Raw genomic sequence first — 23,599 nt, forward strand, 5'->3', positions numbered from 1 at the left:
CTCGGCTTCATCAAAGTGTAGCCTTTTATTTTACCACTGCTCCTTGCCAAACATCTTAGGTGTCTCTCCACTCATCATCATCATCATCACCACCCTTAACAGACTTTGGGATATCTGCTACGTAAGTCTCTATCGGAGAAGATGAAAAATATGTGTGTCAACTTTGTGAAGTTTGAAGAGGAAAAACTTCAACTATGGCAACGTCTCTATGCTTCTTCTTGCCTAATTGGTAAGTTTCTCCATCCTCCACTTTCTATCCTTAAAATCTTCTTCTATCCCTAAATCGTGGACTTTTGAAATCCCTCCACAAGTTTAAGACCTTGAATCCGGTTTCTTCTTGTTTCAATTAAATAAGGAATCAGATGCAATCCAAGCCCTTGCAGAAGGTCCTTGGCATTTTCATGATGATATTTTACAACTAATTCCTTGGCATCCTAATTTTTAATCTATTTCTACAAAGAGTCACACTGCACCTATTTGGATTCATCATTTTAGTCTTCCTATGGAGTACTGGAACGAGGAATCCCTCTTCCACATTGCATCTTTGCTGGGTCATCCTATTAGAATTGAGCCTAAATCCCTTCGTTTCGAAAATGATAGATTTGCATGCATATGCAGAAATTAATATTACCAAGCCCCTTATATAGGGTGTTTGGATTAAGGAATCTCATATAGGTATTTTGCAAGCTATTTCTTATGAAAACCTACCTTTCCACTATCTTAGTTCTCTCATCGGTTCCACCTCCTACTATTCGATCAAGTTCTAAGGATGGAGCGGCCATGAAAACTCTATTGGATTATTAGATCCAGATTTCATATAGAATCCAACAAAGCATTCGGATCCAAACTCTATCTTTGCATATGCCCATCAAGTTATGAATGTGGATGGAATAGATGTGCCTTCTACTTCTACCGAGGAACTGATGCAAATTGAAGGTGATAGATACTCCATAACCATTTCTATTTACTACCCCTGTTTTAAAATCTTCCTCGTTACCACCTTTCCAACATGGTTTCTTCCATTTCTCTTTGACCTACATCTCAACCTCTTGACAGTCATTCGGAAGCCCAAGAAATGGCTGCTCGTATCATGCTGAAAATTGATACAATGGGCAGACTTAGATAAATCTAGACCCTCGACTCCAAGGACTAAGGGCTTAGATCTCTTAAAAGATTTTATTGACCAATGTCACAAAAGACTTTCGGTTGCCAAATGAAACTCACTCAAGACACATATATAAAGCAGTCTGAAAGCAATAAGTGGTATTATTAAGGGTAAGAAAAAACTTAAAACTTCAATCTCTATTTCAAAAGATGCAATTTTAAATGCTATTGCTTGTCCTCTGGACAGTTTTCCTCCCCACACTTCTTATTTGTATGTGTGTATTATTTCTTGAAATTGTAAAAACATACACAGAAAACCTATAAAAGATTTTCTTATGTATGGAAATATAGACTTACCTTAATTTATTTTTCCAGAAACTCATGCGTCAGAAGAACAATCACACAGCCTACTTCTGGAGCTTTAAGAAAAATTTTACTTGCTTGGTGCACCTCTCTTACAAATGTTCAGGTGATATATATCCATACTCAATTAATTAATTCAATTGTATAATTTCATACTGGTAAACTACAGTTTCTAACTAAAATTTATGCAAGTACTTCTATGATCTCTCATAACAATCTTTGGAACACTCTTTCAAATTTGAATTTTACTGAATTTCCTTATTGTATTCTTGGTTATTTTAATTGCATTCTAAATAGTCATGATAAAATTAGTGGCTGACCTTTTAATGCTAATCCTTTTGTAAGAACTTTTAGGGATTCTGTTAAACATTATAATTTAAATGATATCGGTTTTTATGGTCCTAAATATACTTGGTCCAATAACCATAAAGGAATTGCTTGCATTTCTATTAGACTAGACCATGTCTTTTGTAATTCCAATTGGTTACAACTTTATGACCAATCAACTATATATCATCTTCCTAAAAGCTCTTCTGATCATGCTCCTATTCAATTTCCTATCAAAAATATGAATTATCTCAATGCTCATTTATTTTGTTTCCAAAACTTTTGGACAGAATACCTTGAGACTAGAGATTTAGTTCATATCTTTTGAAATCGGATAGACAAGACCCTTTCAATCATTTTCAAATTTTATATAGAATACAGGTACTCTTATCTCATCAGAACAAGCACTCTTTAAGTAGATTTGAGCTTAAAGTTGATCAATTAAGGATAAAATCCTAATTTGATCATCTTTTACCTATTGATTTTGATAATTCTCTTTATAATCATCATATGGCTCTTATAAAGTAAATTAATCTTAAATGATAGGCTAAAGCCAAATGTGCTTAGATTAATGAAGGAGATAGAAATATCAACTATTTACATAATCTTTTGGCATTGAAATTTTTTATTGAAGAAATTTGAACTTCTAACCAATAACTTATTGATGATAACACTAGTATCATTAATATTTTTTGCCAACACTATTCTGAACTTTGGAATACTCAACATACTCATATTAATCCTTCTATTCCTTCCCTTCCAAGTGTAACTCCTCTTGAAAGCTCCTCTTTAGTTACACCTTTCACCTTAGAAGAAATCCATTTTGTAATTTTCTTCATAGGTTTGGTAAAAGCCTAGGACCTGATGATTTCACTTGTGAATTGGATAGAACTTTTGGGAAACCATAGCTCCCTCTTTGCATCATGTATTTAATTGGTTTAATGAGTATGCTCATATTTCTTTAACTTGGGCAAAAACTTTTCTAACATTTATTCCAAAAACTAGGAATCCCACTATTGTTAATCATTATAGTCCAATTGCACTATCTAATGTAAATTACAGGATTCTAGCTAAAGTCTTATCCAACAGTATCAAGCCTTATCTTTATAAATTTATTGGCCCAAATCAATCTGCTTTTATCCCAAAACATAGTATCCATGATAATATTAACATAGCTCAAGATGATGCTCATTTAATTTTTTCTTCCAAAAATAAAAATCCTTTAGTTCTTATTAAAATAGACCTTGAAAAAGTTTTGATAGATTGTCTTACACTATGATCATCCTTTTTTTTTTTTACTTTTATGAATTTTTTTCAAATTCATATAATCAATTCAAGCCTACATTTCTTCTCTTATTTTTTGCATGCCTTATAAATGAAAATATTTCTAATGTATTTAAATGTAACTACAGAGTTCGACAAGCAAATCCCTAATCTCCTAATTTTTATATCTTAGTACACAGCTCTTTTCTGAAGCTATCAACTCTAATAAAATCACCCTTTTAAATTTTACCCCAATTATAAAATTAGTCATATTATGTATGCAGATGGTATTCTATTTTGTTTTAGGCCAATAAGAAATCTTGTGCTACAATTAATTCTATATTTGATGTTGAATCTCGTATTTTGATGATAAAACCACTTGATATATGTTTATGATTTAATCTGCATTTTGAGTGACGTAGGATGCTTCGATCAGGATGAGACAATTAAAGCAGAAAAAATCATGTTGTGTCGGAGGAACATGTTAGAAGATTGGACGTCGGGCCAGTGGATCGGTCGACATATCGATAGAAGGTTTTGGGCCGTGGACTCGGGCATCGGGCCAAGAAGAGCGGGTATTACGCCAAGGATATCGGAGTTGCGGAGTCAACTGGCCGATTAGGCAATAGGTCGCAGGAGAGAACGATGTGCCGAAGAATCGGACGAAGTGTCAAGGGACCAATGACATGCCGGACAACTTAGTTAATTGCTTAGGATTAATTGTTTTGTTTTACATATGCAGGATTAACTATAATAGAAGTAAGACATGCAGCAGGAGTTGCGCCGAAGTCAAGACTATGATCACGTTGGGAGTTCGAGAGTTCGACGAAAGTCCTGACGATTGTCGGAGGTTCTGCGGGAACAAATCCGAGAAGTTCAGGAGCTTACCAAAGAAGCTCATCGGAACTCACCAAGTGGATCATCGCAAGTCCAAGAGTTTGCCGGAAGTCCGCCGGAGCATCGCCGAAGGTTCGTCGGATGTTCGCCGAAAGTTCGCTGGAAGTTCACCGAAAGCTCGCCGGAAGAAGCGATTGACGCACTGGAGCAAGTTGTAGTAAATGTCTTAAGAAATATCATAGTTAGCATGTAGATTAAGTTAGGAATGGGAGGTGATTCCATTAACTTAATCTGGGGGCAATTGGGCATTTGACAGACCCAAATTGGGCCGAATAGATCAACCTATTCGGACCAGAATTCTTGCCTAAGCAGTGGCATCGCCAGGGTCGACGATGGCACCGCCTAGGAGATGGTCTCCTAGGAAAGCTGGGCGGTGCAACCGCCTAGGTCAGGCGGTGGCACCGCTTGGGCTCAGTCTTCGAGCGAGACTCGGTGCAATCGCCCCAGTCAAGCGGTGGCACCACTTGGGCTCAGTCTCCGAGCGAGACTGGACGGTGAAACCGCCCTTGACAGGCAGTGGAACCGCTTGAGCTCAGTCTCCGAGCTCTGCCAAGCGGTGCAACCACCCCTAATAGGCGGTGGCACCGCCCAGAGGCTCAGTCTCTGAGTTGCCAGGCGGTTGTACCGTCCCAGTCAGGAGGTAGTACCGCCAGGACCCCGAAAATCCGGGAGGTGACATTTTTTAGCTCCAAATTTAAACCAGTTTGGGGCCTATATATACCCCACCCTTTCCTGCATTAAAGGGCAACCAAAAAGCACCGAAAGCTTGATCTTACTCTGATTTTAGAGCTCAAAAGTGTTGTAAAGGCTAGAAGTTCTCCCTCTTTTCTTTCAAGTTTTGAGCTTTCAAGAGATAAGAGAAATTCTATAAGGGTTGTCTCCTAAATCCGTCAAAAGGAGTGAAACTGTAAAAGGGTGGTTGGCCTTCACCTATTGAAGGAAGGCCTCTAGTGGACGCGGGTGACCTCGTCGGAGGAGAAAGCCGAAAGTGAATGTAGGTTACGTTTGACCGAACCACTCTAAAATCTGATTTGCATTTCCTTCTTGCTATTTATCTTTACTGCAAACCTCCTCAGTAGCTTACTGCCTTCTGCTCATTTACGAACATGTTTCATAGTTAAGTATTTTCCGAATCGACGTTAAGACGAAAATCGATTTTATCGTATGAACATCATATTTCAGTTTGCGCTTAAATTCTGATTTCCATCATAATTGTAAACTGCCTTTATATCTTTGCTTTAACTACATCTCGCTTGATCACAAGTTAAAGTGATTTACGAATCGACTTTCATACCAAAATCTCTTTTATCGTACGAACGTCGTATTCTAGTTTGCTATTACATTCTGTTGTCCATCTTAACTGTAAACCGTCTCTATATATTTGCTTTAACTATATCTCGCTTGATCACAAGTTAAAGTGATTTACGAATCGACTTTCTTACCAAAATCGCTTTTATCATACGAATGCAGTTTTAACCGTCGAAAGTTTTTCGCTGCACTAATTCACCCCCCTTTCCTCTTAATGCTCTTGATCCTAACATTTCAAACATATGAGCTAATCACTAATCAAAGAATAAACTTCTCAAATATGAAATATTCTTCCATAAATCAACTAATAGACAAATTAGATCATCTATTTCTGTTGATTTAGGATTTAAGTATGGCTAATTCCATTTTAAATATCTTAGTGCCTACATTACTCTAAGAGACCTTTCATTCATAATTATCATGATATTTTCAATAAATTCAGATCCAAACTGGTATACTGGAAAAGCACCTTTCTTTCCCAGGGTAGCTGTATGGTCCTAATCAAATCTATTTTAAACTCAATTTTGATTAATATTATCAGTGTTAATTGGATTTTTGATTCAATTATATATCAATTAGAGAGTCTTATTAAGAATTTTCTTTGGAAAAATACTTCTGAATTATTGATTTAAAAAATTATGGTGGTTTGACTATTCAAGACTTACCTACTTTTAAATACTCTCTATAGGCATTTCGCATTTCTAGACTACTTAATCATGATACAATCTTTAGTCTGATTTAGTTATAGCAAAATATGGGTCAATTAATCCATGGTTTCCTCCAAATTTAAAAAAATACTAGCTGGAATTGTCATTTATTTATTCAAGCTTTAATTACTCTTTGTTTAGGTTTTTTTAAACAAATTGGTAATGATTTTCAAACTAATATTTATAATAATCCATGGCTCTTTGATTTACCTTTATATCTTAAGCATATATAATATTCCATGGCTCTTTGATGTACCTTTAATCTTTAGTCTATATATTCTGCTTTACACATAAATAAATCTGTTTCTTCTCTTATCCGATCAGGCAGGTAGCTCATCTTGATATATTTGGCCCAGAATTGGTTACACTTATTGCATCTTTAGAAATTACTCATCTTGATGACTTTCGGATTTGAGAGGCAAACTTAGACGGTAAGGCCACAGCAAAGGGTGCTTATACATTCCTAAAACAAAGCAACTGTAACCCAGACACCAACTGGCATGGTTGGAAGATTTTATGGAAGCTTCCCATTGCCCTTAAGATACAAATATTTTGCTGAAAACAAATTGTTTAACCACCACTGATAGATTACACAGGATGAATATTCAACCATAGCTAAATTGTCCACTTTGTAACTCCACTCCAGAATCCATTAACCATATTTTTTTGAATGTCCTCTCTTTGAAAACCTTTGACTGCTGGACTAATCAACTACCTATTTCTTTCCAATTTAAGGATTCCTGGAACTTGGGAGATTTGCTAAAAGAAGGATCTAATTTGGGCTTGGGAATGTTAACTCAAACTGTCATTGCAAACCATTTTTAGTTCATTTGGAAAGTGCATAATTCTGCTCTTTCTACAGGATTTTCACCTATTGTGACATCGATTTGGTCCCAAGCTATTGCCTTCACTAGTTACTATTATAAATATATCATTTCTGAAGAAAATAGGATGAGTAATACTCTTAAGATTCAATGGCATAAATCACATTTTGGTTGGAGTAAGATCAATATCGATGGTTCCTATTTATTACAGGATGGTGGCTTTGGATATGTGATTTGTGGACCAGATGAAAATTATTTACTAGCCAGCCAACAATACATTCAAGGAACGACTCCTCCCCAATGTGAAGCTTTAGCAATTAAAGCCGGAATTCAATCTGCAATAGCTTATGACTTATCTATGTCTAGTTTGAGATGGATTCTTGTATACTCTACAAGGCCATTACCAAAACTGCAACTACACCATGGAAAATTCATTTTTCTAAAACACAGATTGAATTCTTAATCATTTTCCTTCATACACTTTCTTACATTGCTACAGAGAGTGTAATCAGGCGGGCAACCGAGTGACTTGTAAAACTAAACTAGATAAATCTACTTATATTTGGATAGAATCCTTTCCTTCTGATTTATCTAAAATCTTATATGCAGGCCTCTCCAGGTCTTTGTAAAATTAATTCATACAATAATAAGTAAGTCTCTTATAAAGTTTCAATCTAATCACTATTTTCTTCTCCTTTGTTTTTTCATTTTCTTTTGTCTTTCCTTTTGTTATTAACTGTATGGCTGACGGACTTGTAGTCGTTAAGAGCAATGATACTAAAATATTTTTAATTAAATTAAAAATAATCTAAAAAACTAAGATATTCTTCTACGATCACAAATAATTGGAAGGCATTTCAACACTAATCGTGAATGAAAAATAAAATAGAACCAAGTGAATGAAGTGAAAATTAGGAAAACTTATCTTTTCTTTCTTTCTCTATTCCTTTTAGAATTTTTTTTATCAATTGTTTAGGATTTTTTCATACAAATATTGGTTGGGAAAGAGATTTATTTATAGTCAAACCCAACCAATGAAATAATACCATATGACAATGTTGCAAGGACATTTGAATAAGTTGGAAAAAGAGATAATTGATTAGTCTAACTGGCAAAGAATATGTTTTGAGTTCCAATCTCATTTTCACCATTTATATTTTCTGCAAAAAAATAAAAATGAGAGTAAAAGATGAGAGGGGGAAAAAAAATTGCTTCAACTGATGCGGGAGTGAAGTTCCTGTACAGTATAGGGGAATTTAAGTTCCAACGGTAGTTTCATAACTTCGTATGAGAATTAACGAAGGGAGGATGGTGCCGACCACAAGCTTGAGAGCAGAAGTTGAGAACAAGTATTGAGTATTTGTTTCCCAACTATTTGGATACTACAAACCATCTTAGATGAAATGACCAGATAGAAAACTCATTCTAAATGAACATGGTTGAGATCTTAAGATGCCCTAGTGATCAGTATATTACTGTATAATTAGATAGTTGATAGGTTTTATATTTGAGTCCACATAAGAGCGTCCTGTATCTTATTCAATGTAATAAATAAAAATTAATTAAAAAATATATAAATGATGAGTACAATACCCATGAACTCTGACTGGAAACTTGATTCAATTAGATGAAGTGAATGGTTGTATCCAAGTAAATGTATTGGACAATTGATGGGTGGTAGTCTTTTTTACCTACGGCTTAGTGGAGATCTTATGATTCAGTTCAAGAACTATCTGGTGGGCCAAAAACCACAAGGCATGTTACAATGACAACCTTTAGAATCAGAAAGAAAGAAAGAAAGAAAGAAAGAAAGAAAGAAAGAGAGAGAGAGAGAGAGAGAGATGCGTGTTACAACGAATCAGATCAGCCTCTTTTGATGAGGTGATAGTTGTGGTGGCATTTGTTGTAAGATAATTGTCAAGAGTTGCGATGCTTCTATAAGCTTAGGAAAGCAAAAGTGAATTCAATAGATTTTTTCACATAGATAGGGTCTATTGTTTTCGTTCAAATATCAACATCATAAGAAGTGAGATGCTTTCTTTGCAACTTTTTATTTAAAGATATAAGAAGTTCAATGAATGTATATTATTTCAACAATAAGCAGAAATGTTCTAACCATAACTCACAAAAATGATAGGTCAATATTTTTCTTCTTTTATTTTTATCCCCTAACTAATCCGATCTAATTTAACGTCATCAATATCATCCCAAAATCAAATGAAAAAAAAAAAAAGAGAATTACGTTTCAAGTCATTGAAAAAGCTCTCATGTGAATCTTGAGTTTATAAATTATAAAAGATACATGTAAACGATTATAAATAATTAAGATCTATGAGTTTATTGTTATTATTATTGAATTGATATGACCTAATTTATTTTTCATGAGTTATTGTATATGAGAATTGAGTCAACAAAGGGTTAGAGTTAAATTGGATATTAACTTTGTGACATATGACCTGATACTTACAAAAATTATTTAAAAAATTATTATGTATTTTGAAATGATTAAAAATGAAATTGAAGTTCTTTATATTTTGCTATATATTTTGCTTTTGTGGTTGATAGAGCAAAATAATTCTGTAACTTAGATTGTCAAGAGATTACTCCTCTTGCAAATGTCATCAAGAATCTAGAAGTGGACTTCTTGGAATCAGTATCACCTACCATATCTGCATTTGTGTACCCTTCTAGCATAAGTTCATCACTGCTAAAATATAAACACAACCTGGAAGTACCTCTTAGATATCTTAATATCTATTTCACTGCTGCCTAATATTTCTTATCAGGATTAGAGAGAAATCGGCTAACAACTCTAACTGCATGAGTTATATCTGGCCTAGTACAAACCATATCATATATCAAACTACCTACTACAGATGAGTAAGACACTTTGGATATTTCTTCTTTTCTTTCTGACTTATAGGATATTGTTTCGAACTAATCTTAAAATAACCTGCAAGTGGAGAACAAACTGCTTTGGCTTTACTCATATTGAATCTTTCAAGAACATTTTCAATATAAGTCTCCTAAGATAGCCAAATCTTTATTTTCTTCCTATTACGAAGAATCTTCATGCCAAATATTTGTTTCACTGATCCAAAGTCTTTTATGACAAAAGACTTACCTAGCTCTCTTTTAAGCTTTTCAATTTTACTAGCATCATGACCAACAATTAGCATATCATCAACATATAGTAGGAGAATAATAAAATCATCATCTAAAAAATTTTTCATAAACATACAATGATCAGATGTGGTTCTATTATACCCTTGGCCCATCATAAAGGAATCAAACTTCTTGTACCACTGTTTAGGTGCTTGTTTAAGTCCATATAAGTTTTTCCTAAGCTTGCACACAATATTTTCTTTTCCGTTGACTTTGAAATCTTCTGATTATTCTATGTAAATTTCCTCTTCTAAATCACCATAAATAAATGTTATTTTCATATCAAGTTGCTCAACTTCTAAATTTAAGCAGGCAACCAAATCAAGAATAACTCAAATAGAGGATATTTTCACCATAGGAGAAAATATTTCTTCACAGTCAATACCATTCTTTTGACTGAATCCTTTCATAACTAGTTGTGCCTTATCTTTGTTGTGAGTTATTATTTTCGATCTTTAATTTGTAAACTCATTTATTCTTGAGATATTTCTTCTTTTTAGGTAACTTTACCAAGTCATATGTGTAGTTCTCAAGCAAGGATCTCATCTTTTCTTGCATAGCTTTAACCCACTCATTGTTATGCTCATGTAAAATAACTTCTTGGTAAGTTTCTGGCTCTCCACTGTCAGTAAGCATAACATACTCATATGGAGGATATATGGTAGATGGTTGTCGCTCTCTTATGGATCTTCTCAATGAAATATTAACTGATGGTGGAGGTGCTTGTTCAATTGGTTTAACATTATCAATTGTAGGAGTATCATCACTGGCATTCTTATCACAATCTTCTTGTTCATCTCTCCCATGATCATCATGAACTATAGGTGAAGGAACTGAACCTAAACTCCAAAAAATATAAACAGAGGTTTTTGGCTTCTCAACATTATCACCATAATCAAACAATTGGTTTTCAAGAAACACAACATATCTGCTTCTAATAATCTTCTTGTTCACTAGATCTCATAATTTATACCCAAACTCTTTATAACTATATCCCAAGAAGATATGTGTTTTTGCCTTATTATCAAACTTGAACCTCTCATCTTTAGGAATGTGAACAAATGCTTTACACCGAAAGACTCTCAAGTGATTATAAGATATATCTTTTTATTTCCATACTTTTTTTGGAACATCACCTTTCAAAGAAACTGATGGAGAAAGATTTATCAGGTCAACTGTAGTTCTTATAGCTTCCCCCCAAAATGATTTCGGTAACTTGGCGTGGGCAAACATACACCTAATCCTTTCTTTAATGGTTCTGTCCATCCTTTCTGTCACACTGTTCTGCTTAGGAGTTTTAGAAACTATTTTCTCAAGCTTGATACCATAAAACCTATAATAATTCTCAAAATGACCCATGTACTCGTCATCATTATCTTCTCGAATACATTTTAGCTTTTTGATAGTTTCTCTTTCAACACTAACATGAAACTCTTTAAAAACATCGAGTACTTTAGTCTTTAGATTTCAAAGCAAAAGCTCAAACTTTTCTAGAATTATCATCAATAAAAGTAACAAAATAAAGAGCACCTCCACGAGTTCTAGTTTGTATGGTACAAACATCAGTATAAACTAAATCAATAATATATAATCTTTTAGATGATGGATTTGTATGAAATGCAACTCTATATTTCCAAATAAGCAATGATTACAAGATTTAAGAGATGTACCTTGCAACTCTGGTAAGAACTACATTCTAGCAAGAGTTTGAAGTCCCTTCTCGCTAATATAACCAAGCCTCTTGTGTCAAAGATCTATACACTCACCCTTCTGAATTACATTAATCTCTCCTTTGTGTAGTTTAGCTTCTATGACATAAAAAGAGTTATATTTCTTTCCTCTTATCACAATTAGAGAATCTTTAGTGAGTTTTCATTTGCTTTCACCAAAATAATATGTAAATTTCTCATAATTAAGTTTGTCTATAGATATCAAGTTAAGACGAATATCTAAAATATGCCTGACATCTTTAAGTATCAATTTGCTCCAAATACTGGTCTCCAAGCAAATATCTCCAATACTCATAATCTTAGATATACCACTGTTTCCCATTCTGACATTACTAAAATCACCAGTAGTGTAAGATCTGAAGAAATCACCATGAGAAGTAACATGAAATAAAGCATCAGAGTCAATTACTCAATTACTATCCTAAGCTGCAAGACTAACACAACCGTCATCACAAACAATAATGATATCACCTTCAGTAGCAACTATATTGGTCTCTTTCTCATTTTTCTTTCTTTCATTCTGTTCCCACTTCCAAAACCTACACTCTTTCTTTATTTGACCTGGCGTGGAAACATTTGATATCTCTTCTAGACTTAGATCTTCCTCTATAACCATGTGGATTTTTACTATGACTTCTTCTATGTCTTTCTTGTTTTTCAATAACAAATATACCAGAAGAAGATTCACATTGTTCTTTTCTTCTGGCAACTTCATTTAGCAAACTATCTTTAACCATATCTATAGTTAGAGTCCTCTCTAGCATGGAGTTATAAATTGTCACCATATACGTTTCTCAACTTTCTAGTAAAGAGCTGAGAAGTAATAATCCTTGCATCTCATCATCTATATTCATTTTTATAGTAACCAACTTGTTCTAGAGAAATTCTATTTCTCATTATCTTTTTCGTAAAGAAGTTTTCTAACCTTTGTCAAACAACATCAGCTTTGGTTTCATCAGAAATATACTCATGCAAATTTATATTTATCCATCTTCTAATATAGGCAATAGTTTTTCTATGTTAAACTTCTCATTCCTCATTAGAAAGAGGTTTATCTTTAATTTTGATGGGCTTATACAAATCTTTGTAATAGAACAAATCTTCCATCATATGTCTCCAAGTGGAATAATTTGATGAGTTTAATTTAATCATACTATCTGACTCCTTTCAATCACAGAAGAAAAAAAACTAGCACCAAACAATCTGTTGTTTTGATACCACTTGTTGGAAAAAACCTGTTAAAGCGAAATAATTCTTTTCCCTCTTTGTGTATCATAATGAGTTCCTCATCGTAATATCAATTTGATATCAAAAGCACATATGAACCAGAACAACATAAACAACATAATAGTGAATCAATCACAAAGTGAAACATCGAATTTTAACTAAAAAATTCAATATGGGAAAAACCATGGAACCGTAGTCTACCTTAAACTTTCACTATCAATAGTAATAATAACAGGTTTACAATAAGTCTTCTTTAAAATAACAAGAGAATCATAATAACATCAAGACCATATATCTTGACTATATCATGGATAAATAAAGAAAAATTTAGATCTAAAAAAATGAGTATAGTAGGAAAATACCTTAGAAATGATAAACTTCATATTAGCACTATTATGATTGTAGAATTTACTGTAAGAATTCTTCACATATAATTTCGACTAAAATTAATAATATTTAACCATCGTCAAGTAGAAAAACTCATAATCCTTTTTTTTTTTTTTTTTGTGTTTGTCGTCAACGCACCAAAACCCTTCACTGATTTCTTCACTGATTCTCACTGCATGCACCATACACATCTCTTCCCTTTTTATTTTAATTATTGATTTGGGCTCAAAAAAACCCAATTGTCCCATCGAAGCCCAGAACCCAACACATTGATTAACCCTCAACCCGTCTCTCCTATTTTCCGGATCCTATTTGGAGGAATTTGATAGCCGAATGGGACGTCATCTCTATCGAACCCAAGTAATGCTAAGACTTTTCCAACATCACCTAGCTTGGGATTGGATTATCAGAATCACAAATCTATAAAACGAGTTTGACCATTTATGTCTAAAGAGATATCAATGTGGATAAATGAGAGGAGGCCAGCATCGCCCATAATAATATAAAGAGAGAAATATAACAAGAATATAAAACATAAAAATATGTTTGGATGTTTAAAGTTCACAACATCCAAGTTTTAATAACATTCAGTTTGAATAAAATTATAATAACAGTATTAGTTTAAAATGTGAAGTGCATAACCTCTGATCTACACATACATAAACAATCTCAAGCAAAGTAAAGAATGACACCAGCGACTGCCACAGTTCACTCGGTTCCACAGCCTTGGTAATTGTGTATGTTCCCCTCCTATCCTACAACAGTCACTTATATCGAAGCAACAAGGAGACACCAAGCCATGCTTCCCGGCTGTCAGTCTCATGAAGCCTACCACCCAACGCTTCAAACATACTCCTAACGAGCTTTTAATTGACAAGATCACCATGGAGATATGGTGGAAGACACTGCTGCTCCACCACAAACATGTCTATAGATGTGGATAGGCCATTGGGATGTCAACTGGAGAAGGTCGAGAACAAGAATGATAGAGTCGAGAAACGAGGTTGAATGCTGCGTACCAGTTTGTGCCATAGTGTCACGGACAAACTTCTAAACAAGGTGTTTGATGTAATGCTTATGTATGTCCGTGTCGTTTGGCATGTTCATACCTTGTACAGCAGGTAGAGGGGCGGCCGAAGGCTTAATAGTCCCATGTTAGTTGGGTTGGTGGTCTCTTTAGGCTTGTAAATAAAGGTTGTGTCATGTAGACACGTGCGAGAGCTTTTCGGTCTGTAATGGACCATTTTACCCTTTGTTGTGCCACTGTTCAGAGCTTGTAAAGTCTGTTTGTAATTTGCATTGTCTATGAAGTATTTTTTCGGACATGTTTGCTTGTGGATCCCGATTGAGGCGTTCTCTTTAACCCGTTCTCTCTTTTGTTGGTCCTAAGGGACAATGGGAGGCTTCGGGGAGGCTGACCTTTGCGGACGGACGCGCGAGGGTGCCGCACGACTTAGGCAAAACCAGCTAAGTCCGTGTCATATGGTATCAGAGCGGGACAAGCACTCATAGAAACACTTGACATACAAACGTGGGGGACCTAGCGGGGCTGCGTTGAGGGCAGTCAGCACACGCGCGACCGTTTGAGGGAAAACGGGCATGGAGATGTAGGGAAAAGAGTCGCTCAGAGGAGCGGGCATCTGAGATTGGCATTCAGAGGAATGGCCAACCCTTCGCGCAAGAGGCACCATGAGAACAGGCAAGCTTGGAAGAATTTGGAACGCACAAAGGTTGGGATGGCTGAGTTTGAGCTACGGCTCAACGTTGACAACTATACTTGATGGTGCTCTAGGCAAGCGAGGCGCTTGGCAAGAATGAGACCATGCAAGGTGAAATGAGTTGCTCAACGACCAAAAGAGTTATGCAAAGCTCACAGAGGTGAGGGGAATTGCTAACTCGAAGAATTTGGTACTCATGCATGGGCTTGTATACGGACGACGGAATGTTCGTGGCCATCCCAAAGCGACCGAGACTCGACGCCATGGAGCATTGAAACTTTCTCTTCGGCATGCGAAGGATACGTCCGGAGGAGGCTGAAGTGTGCAACGAGTTCAGCATGTTGCTAGGCCTTGAGGGGTGCAGCGGTGGCTGTATTGACGTGGAGGCGCAATCTAGCAAGTGCGTTTGCAAGAGGTAGAACAATGCATAGTTTGTTCAGCAGGTCGGAGTAGTCCAAGGGGATGGTGGTCTCCGAAATGAAGAGAGATGTTGCTCCAATGGGACAGTTATCCAGGAGGGATAAGTCTCGGCTCTCGAGAGGGAGAATCATGTGAGACGGACTTCACATGTTGAGGAGGAGTACCTCACAAACAATAACTCCACGAAGCTCAATGGACCGAGCAAGCAGCGAGGAGTTGTCACATGATCTCGCTCGAGAGAATGCATGGGTGGATGCATTGCGAGATCAAGTGGGGGAGCGACCTGAAGCAACTTAAATGAAGGCACACTTAGAGTCGATATGGAGATCGGACTCAAGGGAGGGCTGACCCGTGGAATGGTGGGCGCGAGGACCACCATCGACTCAATGCAAAAACGAGGAGCGGAGCAACTTGGGTGTAACTTGGCGAAGTACCCAAGTCGCATGAAGGGAGCCAGCAGAGAAGTTGGAACATGGAGCAGAGGCACAGTGCTTTCCTTAGACAGAGGTCAAGGACATGAACTCTTGTAGAGGCAAGAGCAGGATCATGTTGTTCCATGGGTCCTCCATTCTGACGGAGTGGACTCATCTTGCATGGTGCCAAAGACGAAGGGAGCTTTTGGGCACATGCGCCTTATCTCAGAGGAGCATTTGATGGAGGAACTAAGGCGACTCAATTTGCGGAGGCGAAGTTGAGTTCAGAAGGCCTTAGCACGGGGCAAGAGGACGCAGAGGCGGGTACTCTTGAAGAATATGCCATAGTGTTGCCATTCAAGTTGCCATGAAGGAAGCAGTGCGCAGCGGAGATTGTGCTGGTAGGGGCAGAGGCCCAGGATCCAGACAATGGTGCACAAATTACAATGAAGTCAGTGGACTTCGGGAGCTACTAGGCGACGGACTGTCCTAGAGCAGTGCTTCATCTAGGTGTGACCCAAGAGTGGGTGGATGAAGGTCGATTGCCAAAGGAGCGAACAAAATCGAAGGTGGAGGTGACCCTGCGATGTATTAGCAGAGGCCACACATGGAGGGTTCACAATTCGAGTTTATTCCACAAGGATCAGAATGCAATGGAGATGTCACCAGGAGGCGACATGGTGCAGCGGATCGTGGTGGAACAGTTCGTGGCAATGCGATACACACGACACAGTCCCGGGAGGGACTGGATCATATGGAGGTATGATCGGGAGCTACTGGGAGCTCCACTTCGGTGAACAACACGACGGCAAGAAGGGCTATGGATTCAAGGAGTGAAGGCCATGATACCGCAGAGGTGGGTCTTCCGTGCGTGCATCGAATTTTGCATCGGATGAAAACCTTGGTCATCAGCATATGGGGGCTGGGTTCCACCAAGGGAAAAGTTCGAATGCAAGTACTAGTGAGTTCCATGGGAGGAACTTGATCATGCAGAGGTATGATCGAAGCAGTTGGAGAGTTGGACTGCTCCAGAGCTCATATTCGCTTAAGGGAGCCCGGCAAGTCAGAGGACAAGGCCGAGTAAGCGAACGTTGCTACCAAGGAAGCTAAGGAGAACAGAATCGGTGCAAACCCTACAATGTGATGGCAGAGGCCATGCATGGGAGTTGCAGTCTATCTTTCCATCGACCAAACGGACTGCTTGGAGAACACAGAGGTGTTGAAGCAGGAGGTCGAAAGGGGCGAGGAAGCGACGACGAGTCCAGCGGGACTTAGCTACCCAAAATCAAGCATCAGTCAGAATGGAGGTGGACTCAGAGGAGTGCCACGGAGACATATCTACTGATCGTGAAGAAAAGGGATACAGATGCGAGGAGACGGATAGTAGGGCCATGGGCATGGCAGCGCCATGGTACCGCAGAGGCGGGACTTCCGTGAAAGTCATTGATCCCTTGCTCTCATGGAGGGAGAGCGCTTGGTCGTGAAAGGGGCCGAGGAGGTGGAGTATGCAGAGGCAATCTCCAAGTACCGAGACAAGGCTGAAGGGCAGAGGCCAAGAAACTTCGTAAGACCGGTGTCAACAAGTTTCTCATCAAGATAGCCATAAGTGAAGGACTTCGGGTCATGCAAGAGTGCACGACCAAGGAACGAAGCAAGCAGTATGTGGTGCTGTACCTTTGCTACTCAGTGGAGTAGGCGGCAGGGTTGATGGAGAAGACGGTACAATCCCAGAGGCGACCTCATCTATCAGAGAATTACTCCAAGTTGGGGTGAAAACTTCCTGCATTCCAGAAGTTCGATGGCATTAAGAAGGTGAATCACAGTAGCTAACTCAACGCAAGGAGTGCAAACACTTCAAGTGCTTCAGAAGTGTGAGCAAAGAGCAAGCGAAGGCCAGTAACCAGCTCGATGCATGAAGTACAACCTCGAGGAGGCGGGCGAAGTCAAGTAACCTTTGCCTTCTCAACTCTTAAGAGAATGGGCGAAACCGAGTACCCCAATTCTCTTATCTATCCAGCAGAGGAGCTCTGCACAAGTTCAAAGACCCTTCGAAGATAACGAAAGACAATAGTTGTCAAATCCTCACCAATGGTGATCAGTGCTACTGAGAGTAGATTGTCCGCTTCATTTCCCAACGAAATGCCAATCGAAAGCGGAAGTGATGCGAACCTACTTGGATGTGACAACTAACTGAAAGAAGAGTCAATGAGCAGATTTTGTGGAGGAAGGACCCAAAACTTCAGAAGTTTGCGAGACGATGCTCGTTAAAGCTCCAACAAGCATCCACCCAGTTCGAGCAGCATGTGGAATTTATGAGAGACTGGCGCAGTAAGGATGGTCTTTTCCTTCATCTGGGAGATCCGCAGGAATCAATGAGGATCAACACAACTCAGCCAACCCCACACCAGAGTCAAAGTCATTGGCGAGTTGAAGCAGCATGGCGGATCAAAGGTTCGACTACTCAGAAACAGCAGCGGAGAGCAGCTGGGAGCCAGGAGGCGCATTGCAGCTAGAGCAGAAGATTGAAGACTCAGCAAAGGCAAAGAGTTGCAGTGTTCACAAAGTCTTCGACGAGGACATCGAAGGGATAAGTGGGGGAGAATGTCACGGACAAACTTCTAAACAAGGTGTTTGATGTAATGCTTATGTATGTCCGTATCGTTTGGCATGTTCATGCCTTGTACAGCAGGTAGAGGGGCGGCCGAAAGCTTAATAGTCCCATGTTAGTTGGGTTGGTGGCCTCTTTAGGCTTGTAAATAAAGGTTGTGTCATGTAGACACGTGCGAGAGCTTTTCGGTCTGTAATGGACCATTTTACCCTTTGTTGTGCCATTGTTCAGAGCTTGTAAAGTCTGTTTGTAATTTGCATTGTCTATGAAGTATTTTTTCGGACATGTTTGCTTGTGGATCCCGATTGAGGCGTTCTCTTTAACCCGTTCTCTCTTTTGTTGGTCCTAAGGGACAATGGGAGGCTTCGGGGAGGCTGACCTTTGCGGACGGACGCGCGAGGGTGCCGCACGACTTAGGCAAAACCAGCTAAGTCCGTGTCAATAGGGCAATGTTGCGAGGGCATGTGCTGCTCCAGGACTCAACACCGTGTTGATGACCGTGCATGGGGTGCGATGACTGTTGAGAAGGCAGCGGAGACCGACCATCCGGGCGTCCGAGTGCACGCGGGACTCGAGAAAGTCATGTCAATGTCTAGGATATAGATGGAGTAACAAAAGATGAGAAAATTTTAAATTCTAATAATTTAAATAAAATAATAAAAATATTTATTAATAAAAATTCTAACACTTTCAATTTAATTTTATATCAGAAATTAAAAAAAAATGAATGAATAGATTAGTCTACTATTATTAATTTAAATTTAATTATTTTAAATTAGTAGTTGAAAATCAATAAAATTAATATATTAATTATTTTGTCAGAGTAGATAGAACATTTTATACATAGAGTAAGCTCTTGAAAAAAATTTTTTTTTTTTGCTTTTGTCCGGATGTGTCCCGTTCCCACTTTTATATTTTTCAGAAGTTGCCCTCATTTACTATAATTCTTAAAATCGCCCCTGACAAGATAACTAGAGCTATATCTACTGGCCATATGAATCAAATTAAATGATGAACACGTCCAATTATTTAAATACAGCATGTTTTAATAGGCTTATTCAAAATCATTATAAATTTATTAAAAAAGAAACTAATATAGAAGTCTCCTTATTTAGGTGTTTTTGTTTATATGTATATATATATATATATATATATATATATATATATATATATATATATATATATATATATATATATATATAAGATCCATTTACCTTAATAATAAAAAATTTAATAGGTTTATAAAATTTTGATAGATGCGCCGAAAATATGATAACTAAAAATATAAATCTTCTACACTAAAGATGTAACTGATTTACATATCGATCGAACGAACCGATACTATTCTAATTATCCTGTTAGATGGATATTTCAAGTATTGTGGTAAAATATATATACATATATAGTACCGTTTACCTCTATATTATTTTATTATCTGACGACACATCTCGAAACCTTCATCTTTGCACAACGGGCAAGGACTAGCAAGGGTGTAGTAGAGCACGATCCACGGCAACCTCTACTTTGCATATCATTTAACGCTAATCTACTCGCCTGCAGAGACCACAAGAAGACAGTCCCATACCGCGCACGATCGCAAGCGTTCCCCGTCTTCACCGTCCCTTTCTCCACACACTGTTCAGTTTTGATTGGACTACATAGGAATGGGAGTACGAGTAGTCTCCACAGACGGCGCAGTAGTGCATCCATTGCACAGGGCCCTGTTCCTGCAAGAAGCTGACACACCATGCCCATGGCTGTGCTTTTAGGCACACGATATGCCTTCATCGCTGATGTAGTGCCAGCCCATTCCACGCTAGGACGGGACGCGTCATGATCTGCTGGGCCAACAGACGCTTCCAAGGTGAGATTGCAGAAGCTCCCAAAGCTTGAAATTTAGAATGGCCCCATGTAGCTTCCAGCAATGGATATTGTGATTACTGCTTTTGCAGCAGGGGGTATATGTTCTGCGTAAAAGATGATTTCGAGTTACCCGCCAAACAGACCCTCTTCGCATCTGGAAGCAGACGAAGTCGGTAGTGATAGCACAGAAGCAGAGCTAAAGAGCGAAAAGCAAAAAAGGGGAGAACATTTCTCATTTCTTTTGTCTTCCTTAAGAAAAAGGGGGCTCCAAAACATGTGCTTTGAAGCCTTGCACCGTTTCCTTCATGTGGAATACAGCAATCGACCAATCTACCTACTAATTTTCTCAGGTGGCGCCTCCTCCAACAATGGCTTCCCATCATTTGATAAGCTGCGCTGTGTCACTGCCACCTGAATCCGCCATGGGCAGGCAGTGCCTTGCGTGCATCATCGCCGATATGTGAGTCGCGGAGAGAAGCAGGATATCATAGACCGAGGAGGATGTAGTAAACCAGAGTGATGGGAAGCGCAATTAGCATCCCAAATATAACCCTGCAAGTTCCGAAAATAATATGTTCATGTCACACTTAAAAGTGATTTTTCTTCTTCTTTAGTGCTTGTTTGCTGCTTACGCTGTGCTAAGGATGGCGGGGTGGACGCCGTACTCCTTGGCGAACACGAAGGGCACAATGCCTTGCGGAAGCGCCGCCTGATACAACAAAAACATCGCATGTGAGTCTCCCTGACAGCTATTGTGGTCCAATATTAATATCTATGATGATCCGACACGTGCAGCGTCAGAGATCAGACGGCAGCCACGAAATGACGGACACCGCCATTCCCATCCCCCGTCAAATCAGACGGTAGCGCATGACCTGAACGATCGCCACGTGGAGGAGCGTCCCGCGTAGCCCGACGGCTACGGACGCCGCAGCCATCACCGCCGGCCCGGCCAGGAACCGGACGGCCATCGCGAACGTCGCCACCTTGTTCCCGCACGCGATTACTCGCGGCTGCAGCGCCATGAACAGCCCTGCCAATCCCACATCATCAAATCGTGTGCTACATGTCATCTCTCGGATTACAGCGCAAGCAGCTTACCTAAGCTAAACATGGCCATTCCGAGGCCGGCGTCGGAGAGGATTGAGATGGACTGCTCTACTATCTTCGGCATGGTCACGTGCCACCTGCACGCCATTGAAATTGAGGTCAATGACATTGTTACTAGCTGAATGATCAGATGTTAGATGGTGGTGGTGGTCATTGGGACCGGAAGGCGACGAGGGACCAGACGAGGCCGATGAGGCTGGAGTAGGTGTTGGGGTTGCGGATCAGCTTGCGCCACACCATGATGAGGATGAGACGGGTCATGACGCTGGCCGGAGGCATCTGGTGGTGGGCCGCGCCGCCCGCCCTCTTCCCGTCGGGCGTCCCTCCGCCCTTCGGGTCCAGCTCCGCCTTCGAGCTGGACCCCAGCTTCTGCAGCACCCGCGTTGCCCTCACGCCTGTCTGCTGCTCCGATTCCCTCATTCCGCCCCCGAAGCTGAACTCCTCCGCCCGGCACGCGTCACCTGCTGGTGTACCCCACCCACGTATAAATATTACGGTAAAGGGAGTAATAGGAAGAATAAAGTATTGGTACTGCACCTTTAGTGGTGGGGCCATTGCGGGCGAGTTCGGTGGGCACGAGCATCCGTATCTCCTTGGCCCCGTGATCGGCGCGGCCACCGGGCTCCAATGATGCGAGATCCTGGCCGCCGAAGGCGTGAATCCCGCTCACCTCCGACACCGGCGACGCGCTCGAGCTCCACACGAACATGTGCAGCTCCTTCGCGTCCGCCGTCGCCGTTGCAGCACCGGGTCGATTGTGGTGGTGTCGATGGTAGTTGAGTTGTGGGTAGGGCTTCTTTTCAGCGGTGGAGATCTCCGGCGGGTGGTGGTGGAGGTAGCGGTGATGTTGGTCGTCGTCGAAGTTGGAGGGGCGCGGGGTGGCGCCTCGAGAGGATTGGAGGGAGTAGATATCGGCGGCGCCGAAGCTCGAGGGGCGGAATGCCGGGGCCGGTGCGCCCCCGCCGACCATGGCGAAGAACTCGGCGTGGTTGAAATTGGAACCCCTCGGGGTGGGGTTCCTGGAGGAGCTGAGCGAGTAGATCTCGGCGCCGGTGAGGTTGGAGGGTCGGGGGGTCATCATTGACGACCTCCTCGACGACGTGGACTTGCGTACGGTGACGTGTATCTTGCCGTCGCTGCCGACCTCGGCGGCCGCCTCTGCGGCGCCGGCGTCGAGCGAGACGACGTCGGGGTCGATGCGGCAGGAGACGATGGAGGCCGCGGTGTCGGGGAACTGCTCGGCGATGAGGAGGCGAGCGACTCGGAACTCGAAGAGGAAGAGCATGAGGGTGTACCAGATGATGCACTGGAGGACGACGATCTGGACCATGAGGGAGCCGGAGTAGGGACCGTACATGGCGATGAGGAGCGGGATGCCCATCACCAGGGTGTTGGGGAGCGTGGAGAGGGAGAAGACGGTGATGGACCAGGGGGGCAGCGCCGCCGGGGAGCGGGTGGCGGTGGGGGAGGAGATTAGACCAAGCGGCGAGGGCCGCCAGGACGAGCAGCTTCTGCAGGGTGTCGGCTGCGATAAAGCGGAGGTTCATGGTGAAGGGGTCGTTGGTGGAGATGAAGTGGAAGGACAGGAGCGGCACCGCGAAGATTGCGACGAAGCGGTTGATGCCGGAGCACTGGTCCGGCGTGAAGATCCCCCACCACCGCACGGATCCATAAGCCAGGATCATCGCCACGTACAACGGCACCACCGCCGCCAGCACCGTATACAGGTCGTGCCACGAGATCATCTTTCTACCCACCACTCCCTTCTCACTTCACCCTCTCTCCTTCACACACTACTACTTCGCCCCTGCCACGGTACGATTCAGTGCAGGATAGCTGTCCAGTGACGTTGAGAGTGTTGGTGATGGACGAACACTAGGCTGCATAAGAAAGCTGTTTACAGATTAATGTGTTTGGTGATGGTTGCAGGCTTGCAGCTATATAACTTTGTAGTTGACTTTGATTGGTAGCGAAAGCTGGAGAGAATCTATCCTTCCCTCTCTTCCCAATAAGTGAGGAAGGGGAAAGAAGAGGAAGTGCGATGATTCAAGAGTCTATCTGTGCACCTGCTCCAATGGTTTGGAATTTATATATACCCCTCAAAGGAAGCCAGGAAGATGACAAGCAGAGGACTGTTCAGCTTGCTGAGTTGGGTCCGCAGAAAG

The 23,599-nt window shown here is 40.4% G+C and overlaps 1 long non-coding RNA gene and 1 pseudogene across 1 annotated transcript in view; one reads left to right on the forward strand and one right to left on the reverse strand.

Moving 5' to 3' along the window:
- Window positions 1-7,359, forward strand: part of LOC135617449 (uncharacterized) — a 7,512-nt gene extending 153 nt beyond the window's left edge. Inside the window, exons 1-3 of the long non-coding RNA XR_010488746.1 lie at window positions 1-229; window positions 1,480-1,573; window positions 7,005-7,359. The exon at window positions 1-229 is cut by the window's left edge and continues 153 nt beyond it. This is a non-coding gene — a long non-coding RNA (uncharacterized LOC135617449). The remainder of the gene's footprint in view (window positions 230-1,479; window positions 1,574-7,004) is intronic.
- A 13,170-nt stretch (window positions 7,360-20,529) lies between these two features.
- On the reverse strand, window positions 20,530-23,374 carry LOC103992048 (auxin efflux carrier component 3a-like; annotated as a pseudogene).
- Window positions 23,375-23,599: the final 225 nt, after the last annotated feature.

The sequence above is a fragment of the Musa acuminata genome, chromosome BXJ2-7 (assembly GCF_036884655.1).
Source record: "Musa acuminata AAA Group cultivar baxijiao chromosome BXJ2-7, Cavendish_Baxijiao_AAA, whole genome shotgun sequence".
NCBI lineage: Eukaryota > Viridiplantae > Streptophyta > Magnoliopsida > Zingiberales > Musaceae > Musa > Musa acuminata.